Source organism: Lissotriton helveticus, chromosome 1_1 (assembly GCF_964261635.1).
Source record: "Lissotriton helveticus chromosome 1_1, aLisHel1.1, whole genome shotgun sequence".
Taxonomy (NCBI): domain Eukaryota; kingdom Metazoa; phylum Chordata; class Amphibia; order Caudata; family Salamandridae; genus Lissotriton; species Lissotriton helveticus.
The window spans coordinates 172549401-172557678 of NC_136057.1; positions in this window are offsets into that span (position 1 = coordinate 172549401).

Here is an 8278-nt window from a genome sequence, read left to right on the forward strand (position 1 = left end):
GGGGCACGCGAGCCCCCTTCCCTGGCCTCGCTGGGCCAATTTTGCTCCTTCTTGGCATGAAATTTAAAAATCTCCTGCCAAGCGAGAGCAAACATAGGTTTTCTTGCCTGAGCAGCTGCGGTAGGGAAAGCTTTATGTCCAGGGGTGGGCATCCCAGGACATAGCTGCTGAGACGGCCCCGGGGAACGGGGTACCTGGGGCCATTAATGGCTCGAAGAAAGGGGCCATGCAACTCCCCTTCCTTAGAGGAATTGGCCCGGCCCCCTTCGCTTTCTGTTAAATTTTGGCCTGGGTTGGGCTTCTCTGGCATTTTGAGGATCCCGCTCCCAATTTTCGCGCCCCCTCCCAATTTTCTTACATTTCAGATCCAGAAAGGGGGGGCTCCCCAGGGTCTTTTGAGGCTTGGAGATGGGGGCCCATGGCTCCCCTCCCCTTTTAGTTAAATTTTGACTAGGGTAGGCTCCCAGGGGCCTTTTGAGGCTTTGGAGGGGGGCATGCACCCCCTCCCCATTTTCTTACATTTTGGCCCCAGTGGTGGGTTCCCGCGGGCCTATGAGGTATGGGGAGAATGGCCACGTGCCCCCCTCCCCATTATATAAAGTTTCAGCCTTAGAGGCATACAGCACACACAAAAAGAGGGAAAAATGAGGAGAAATAAAGATATTTTTCCTCGTTACGCCTCACCTGGGGAGGCGAATCTTATTGGTGCATTCCCAGGTATACCAGGTTTGGTAAATCTGGGAATGCGCGAAACACCATGGGAGATGGGTGGGAACCCCCACTGTAACATGAATGGAAAGCCTCCCTTATACAGAATAAGGCAACCCAGTAATTTGTTGCATTACTCCACACGCAAAGTGGCTTTGCATGGCTTCATAAATATTACTTGGAGGTTTGCATCATGCATGTACCATGTTGCATGGTGCAAGCATGATTCAAAGCACTCATTAATATGCCCCTTTGTTCTACTTTACTGAGCTGACCTATAACTTGTGCCCCCGCCATACACTGCATAGGACTTTGTATATTACATCACTTATGAGATACTAAATGACAACACTGAGATCTCACATGACATCATTGATGACAACAGTGTGCATGGGGGGTGGATTTAAGAGGTGTTTTAGTTCACTTGGTTCAGCCCACAGCTGCAAACTAACAATCTCTCTCCTGAAAAACCAGACCCTTACCGGATGCATTTCCATTACCATTTTTGAGAACGGCACCATCCTAATTCAGGCAAAAGACGAGAACCTCGAGTTCTTCGACTCCCTTTTACCCGCACTAAAGAAGGCAACTTCTCACAACTCACACCATTCGCGGATCCCCCTCCCAAGAAGCCCCCTACAATCATCAAGCCATCTGATCTCGCCCGCGCCTGCTCCTCGAGCCCACCCCCCTACGTTTTGTGAATCTGCAAGCCCCGCGTCCCCCTCAACCATAGCTCCTCCCATCGCCCAACCCTGCCCCCATCCATCTCAAGCAGCCTCCCAGAACTGAGCCTTTCTCCCAACCACAACTGATCCACAGCCTCCCCTCCCCCACCATCCTCAGCGCACCCAGAGCACAAACATCCGCCCAAAGAGAAGTTGACTCCCAAGCAAAACCGATTCACAGCCCACCCTCCCCGCCAACCCCAACCCAACCAGAGCACAGCCACCCCCATAGAGAGGAACACTACTCCCATCCACAACTGGGCCAAAAACTCCACCCTCCCACCAGCACTACCACAGATGAACACTAATCCAGAGTCTGCACCCCCTCCTCCCCTGAATCCCTCTAGAAACGACATGGCCTGCAGCCCCTCCCCCATAGGGCTCAGCTCCTCCCATCCTCCCCTCCTCACCCCCTCTTACAATCTGACGCAATGCCTTGACAATCTGGAAGCTCAGCTCGAAACCCTGATTTGTGGCCTGAAGGAAACCTTATCCTCCCTAGGGAAAATCCATTTGTCCACCCTACATTCCGCAGCTCTCCCCATCCCACCTCAACCCACAAGGAATGATTCACCGCCCCCCCAACCGGACACCGGCCCCCCCCAGGATCTCGTCCTTCACTCACAAAAACCTTGAACTGAGTCACGAGCAGACAGACCCAGAAGAACAATTCCCAACCTCTCCCCCCCAGCAAGCGACCATACTCGCCTCATCATATGATCAACCCACAAACCCCTACCCTAAGCCCGCACTTCCCTCACAGATATTGATTTCACCCACCCTAGCTCAGGCTCCGCCGTTGAACTCTGCACCCAAATCCTTGATCCAAGTTATTACTGGAAAGGGTAGGGACCCTCCCCCCATAGAGGCCCAGACCCCCAGCGTACCTATCCTCCATACCTAGAGCCCAGCCCAGCAAATCAAAGCCCAAAGAAGAACCTTCCATTAATTGCATGCTCATCAACAGTAGATATGCTTCCAAACATGCAACTGAAATAGCAGAAGCCATCCTCTCCCATGACCTAGATGTAGCCTTCATCACGGAAACCTGGCTTAACACCCTGTCCTACCCCAACATGGACCTGCTGGTGCCGCCCGGTTTCTCAATTATCCACAAAGATAGTCCTGAGCATAGAGGTGGTGGCATAGCAAACATTCATAAATGTGACCTCTCCACCTCAGAAAGTCCCTTGTGCCTTTATAACTCCTTCGAATGTCTGTTGGTCAACATCAAATCACGCACGAACAGGTTGCTACATTGCCATCTCTTGTACCACCCTCCAGGCAACTCCAACGAATTGGGAGCACAACTCTCGGACCTGATCACCCAATGCGCACTAAGCAACGACAACAGCATAATTCTGGGTGACCTCAACTTAAGATGGAATGAAACAAAAAACCCGCTCATCTAATCTCTCAACAGCCTCCTGCTAGATAACGGTATGATCCAACATTGCTCAGAAGAAACACAGTGGAGTGGTGTGGCTCACTGGTTAGAGGCAGCAGACCCGGAAGCAGAAGTCGGCCCGGGACCAGGGTTCGATTCCCGACGCGGCAGGGTCGTGGACCAGGGTCAGCGGACTCGATAATTCTCACCTCGGTGCCCACTCTAACCAGGGGTCCCACTCGGCAACTCTGGGCATTAGCTTGCCTAATCTCCACAACGGCCCCCCCCCCCCAACGCTGGGGATGCTTGGCTCCACCTTGGGAATTCCTAGCAGGGACCATCCCACAGGGAAAGCCAGGACGGGTTCCCCAGCAGTATACAGCGCTGGGATGCCCCCCGGTGATTCGCGCGCTTTACAAAAATACATACATAACAATACACACCACAGATGAGCGATCCTGGATGCAATCATTTCGGACAGAAACTCAATCACTATGGACTACATAATTCCCGTGGACTGGTCTGACCACCACATTATACTTTTCCATATCAACCAACCGGCCCTAACCCAACCCCCTATTCAGGCCCCTCTTAATTGGGTCAGGAACACAGCCGAGTCCCCCGGGATAAACTAGAAGAAGGGCTAAGCACGCTCCTCCCAAGCACGATGGAGCACCTCTCAACCACTGAACTCACCTCGCTCTACCACTCCAATAGGACGCTCACCTTGGACCTTCTGGCGCCCCTGAAACTAAAAAAAACCAGAAGCACCCCCTGCAGGTCCTGGTTCACCACCGACATCAATGAGGAAAGAAGACACCTCAGAACCTTAGAAAGAATATGGAGGAATGATCCCTCCTCCCTCCATCGTGATCAACTCAAGGCAGCACGCAGAAACTACAATAAACACATCAAGATCAAAAAGACAACTTTCTACTGCTCCGCCTTACACAATGCAAAAAACCGCCCCAAAGAACTCTTTAACATCATTAGGAGCCAAACATCCAAAACCAATGACATCCAACATTGTGGCGTCCAAAGATAACTGCGACAACTTTGCCAGCTTTTTCAATGAAAAAATAGCCCAAATTGATCTATCTCTCAGCACAAATCCCTCCACTCCCACGGAGACCTCGATGCCAGCAACAAAAGGCAACACCCCAGTAAACACACTTACTCTCTGGTCCTCCTTCCGCCCCATCCAGGAAGAAGAGATAATCAATCTGATCGCCGCCGCTAAACCCTCATCCCACTCCCTAGATCAGCTGCCCACGAGCCTGGCTAAAGACCTGAAGCTTACCCTAGCCCCAATTTGGTGCAAAATCATCAATAGCTCACTGAGCACGGGAATCATTCCAGACTGCCTCAAAGTAGGGTAAGTCACGCCGCTACTAAAAAAACCTGGCCATGACACTGAGGACATGAACAACTTTAGACCGGTATCGAACCTTCCTCTTTTATCCAAAACTCTAGAAAGATGTGTTCTTCCAAAGCTAACCCAACACCTAGAGAATATGAAGCTACTAGACCCACACCAATCAGGATTCAGAAAGGGATGCAGCACCGAAACCGCAATCTTAAATGTCTTAGACTATCTTCACATGTCACTTGACTCTGACCAATGTAGCCTTCTCATCCTCCTAGATTTATCGTCCGCGTTTGACACAGTTGATCACACCCTGCTCCTCCAAGTCCTCCATGAGAGAGTGGGCATTGAAATGACGGTACTAAAATTGTTCTCCTCTTTACTTCACAACTGCACGCAAAGAATAAAAATCAATAACTTTGAGTCCACCCCCCTTCCCGTCAGTAGAGGAGTTCCACAAGGGTCAGTACTCTCTCCACAACTTTTCAACATCTACATGGAACCCCTCACCACACTTCTAAGGAACTCCAACATCCCCTTCCACCTCTATGCATACGACACACAACTTTATCTGGAAACCACCTCGATCGAAAACATACACAGATTAAATGTCTCGCTCAAAGAGGTCCAACATTGGCTCTCAGTGAACCACCTTAAACTCAACCAAGAGAAAACAGAAGTTCTCCTCATCTCTAATAGAGACGAAAACCCTCAAATCGAAGAATGGCTCAAAGCCATAGACGCCCTCAATGGTGCCCTTGCGCCAACAGACTCGGTGAAATCCCTAGGGATTACCCTCGACTCCAAACTGGACATGAAAATACACATCTCAAAATCCGCCAAAAGTGCTTTCCTAAATCTGAAACTGCTTTACAAAATAAAACCCTTCCTCCCCCGAAAGATCTTCAACAGGCCACTCAGGCACTGGTGCTTTCCAGAATTGACTATGGAATCACAGCCCTGACCGGGACAGCAAAATCTCACCTAGGTCCCCTAACCACTACCCTCAACGCCGCAGCAAGAATGGTCACAGGAACTAAGAAATACGAGCACATTTCACCGGCACTCAAGGAACTTAAGTGGCTTCCTATTGATCAACGAGCCAGCTTCCGTACAGCCTGTCTCACGCACAAAGCCTTGCACACAGGTAAACCAGAATATCTGGCCGCCAAACTCAAAAGGGCTGGTCAGTCCAGGAACCTCAGAAGTTCCAACACGCTTCTACCCATCCCACTGAAATCACAGAAACACAAAACCGCAAATAAATCCTTTGCGGGAAATGCACCTAAGATTTGGAACTCCCCCCCCACCAACATCAGAACGACCACCTCCTACCCGAAATTCAAGATACTACTCAAAGCTCTCTTCCTAGAACGCTCTCGATTGTAACGAGAAATCCACAAATGACTTTGGGAAAGGCAACTAACTCCTATTCTTGAAACCCCTCAGCCTGAAGATATGTATTGTAAAGTTGTCCATAATGCTCTTAAGCTGGTAAATTGCAGATTATTATTATTATTTTTTTTTCTCGTCTTTGCCCAAATTTTTTTTGCTCATAACTGTACATGCTGTGAGGCGCTCTGATACTCTCGGGTCCAGCTAGCGCTATACAAAACTTCAATAAATAAATAAATAAAATAAATAAATTGTGACGCTGTTTCATAGGGTTTGTGCGCCTACAATAATTCAACGAGACCGTTACTAGTAGATGCGGGTGTAGAGGGTGAATCCAAGTGATCTGCTTAGGGTGCCAGGTGGGGTTGAATCCGAACAGATGAATATGGTCAGTGTGTGAAGGGGCAGCAGAAAATGGGCAAACATGGTGGACAGGGGGGGTTCCCATTTGTTCTTAAAGTCAGGCCAACTCCGCCTTTCTATTGTCCTTGCTTGATACGATTGTAGAGCAGTGGGCTCTAGGCCCACATACGTGTGAAACAAGCACACAGGCAATGTAGTATGATGCTGGAACTGGCCCATGGCACTTGCTCCTGGCTCCTTTTATGAACAGGGTCACCTGACCAGTGCCGCCTGTGATGGGTGGGTGTAAAGTGTATTTACAGCAGACTCCTGGAACTGAACACTAGAAAGTGTCCTGCAGGACACTACACCAATGAGCATTACTGTTGAGATATACCACTGAAGCGCCAAAGGAGCAATTCCCTTGAGGTGGGCACTATATTCGCCGCACTTCATTTCTGTGCCTTTGCAGGCAGCACCCTCTTCTTTAATCGCTTTATGCGAGGCTTGGGGGGTTGTGGGGCTTGTGTAATTCCATTCTAGCCACAGGTGGCGAGAGTTTAGCGGCTTGAATGGGGGAAGCGGGGGTGGGGGGGATGGGGTAGGGGTTAGAGGCATGGTCGCCCGGCTGATAAAGTTCCTCTAAAGGTTCTTTGTGTGCCTTCTTCAGAGAACACAGTGTGCTTCCACTGACTCCGGGCCGGCTCCCCCCAGTGCACACATTACTCATCCTGACAGGGCCTTCTGCAAAAGGCCTTGGACGCTCCATAAATTCTTTTTATTTCATAAACTGTTGTGTGAATGGTGAGTTCGCGGTGCGTGCTCCGTGGAGCATCGCTTCACTGCAAGGTAGGGGTTATTAAAGCCCTGTGCATCAGTATAATGCCTTCTGCCAGAATATTTCCCGTGTGCGTGCTGTCTGAATTCCATATTCCAGTCGATGAGATAGCTCAGTGTGTTAATGTGCGTGCGGCTGAGACCCATGTAGAACCTGGGTCATGGTGGGGCAAGTTGGCCCTTAGTTCTTTGGAAAGTCGCCAAAGTGAGCGTGGACTCGTGTGAATACTATTACAGCCATTCTATAGCGCATAGACACCACTGGCGGCACTGTGTGTGCTATATAGGAGTAGCGCCAACCTCTGGTTCATATAGACTCAGAGGTTTATTCGAATTTCACAATATCCAACATGTTTGGACCAAAATGGACCTAATTGAGAGTGCTGTGATTAAACCCCAGTGCGGTAGTACTACCACTAAATGTAACATTCAACACACATGAATGCGGAAATAAACTTTCTGCACGTTTATCTGTAGGTATATATGCAGTTACTACTGCTAAATATTACGTGTGTGAGACCCCTTGTCATGCCTTGTTGTGTTTGGTTTTTAATAGCTTGCATTGTTTTCAAATGTTCCAAATCCATTTGATATTGGGTTTTTATTGTTTTTTATTTGCATGTCTTTATTATACAATAAGCTGTCTGTGAGTGTTTTTTTTAATAGTTGTGTTTTACATTTTGGTATGTTCCCACTGTAGTTCAGCAAAAAACGTATGATTGGTAAGATTCATTAACGTATTCAACCTATAACCGGTATCTGGAGGTCACCGCCGGGTGCGAAGCTTCGACGTGCTAGATTACAGGCTAAACACTGCAGAAAGGAGAAAACAAGCAGTCCACACCCGGATCTGGAAAAACATCCCCTCTGATATCAGAACAGCACCACCCCCCCTACAGTTCAGGAAGAAACTGGAAACTCGCCCCTTCAGGGAGCACTACTCCAGGGGGGCTGACATCTCACCTGTTTCTATCCCCTCCCCCATTCATCCCCAATGGACCGGGCCCCCTGTGCAGCAAGGTTCACGATTTCGAAATACCAAAACATACATACATGTCAGAAACTTGAAGGCAGAGGGCCCACGTTCTGGAACACCACGAACCCCATCCGTGAGCGGCCGCCTCGATCCCCGTTCAGGGAACAATTGCAAACCGAACTCTTACGATTGATGTTCTGCTGAAGTGCGACAGCAGTATGTACATACTATAGCCTTATAACCCACTGCTGAGGGCAATAGTGGTTGTTAATGGCCCTGGCTCGAGTTATAGGCCCGAGCCACAGGCGAGGGCCTTAAACAACAGGTATAGCCAAGGGAGAAGGGCTATAAGGCTATTAGATCATCCACCCACTAAGGGTAGAATGCTCGAAATTAAAATGGAACAAACATGAAGACAAACATTTGGATTGTTGAAACTCAGGGCTTCTACCAGCCATTAAAAGCCTGGAGCCACTCCAGTGTTCTAATGTGCCTTAACCTCTATTTGCAGACTCTGAACTGTCTGTGCTAGTGCAGAA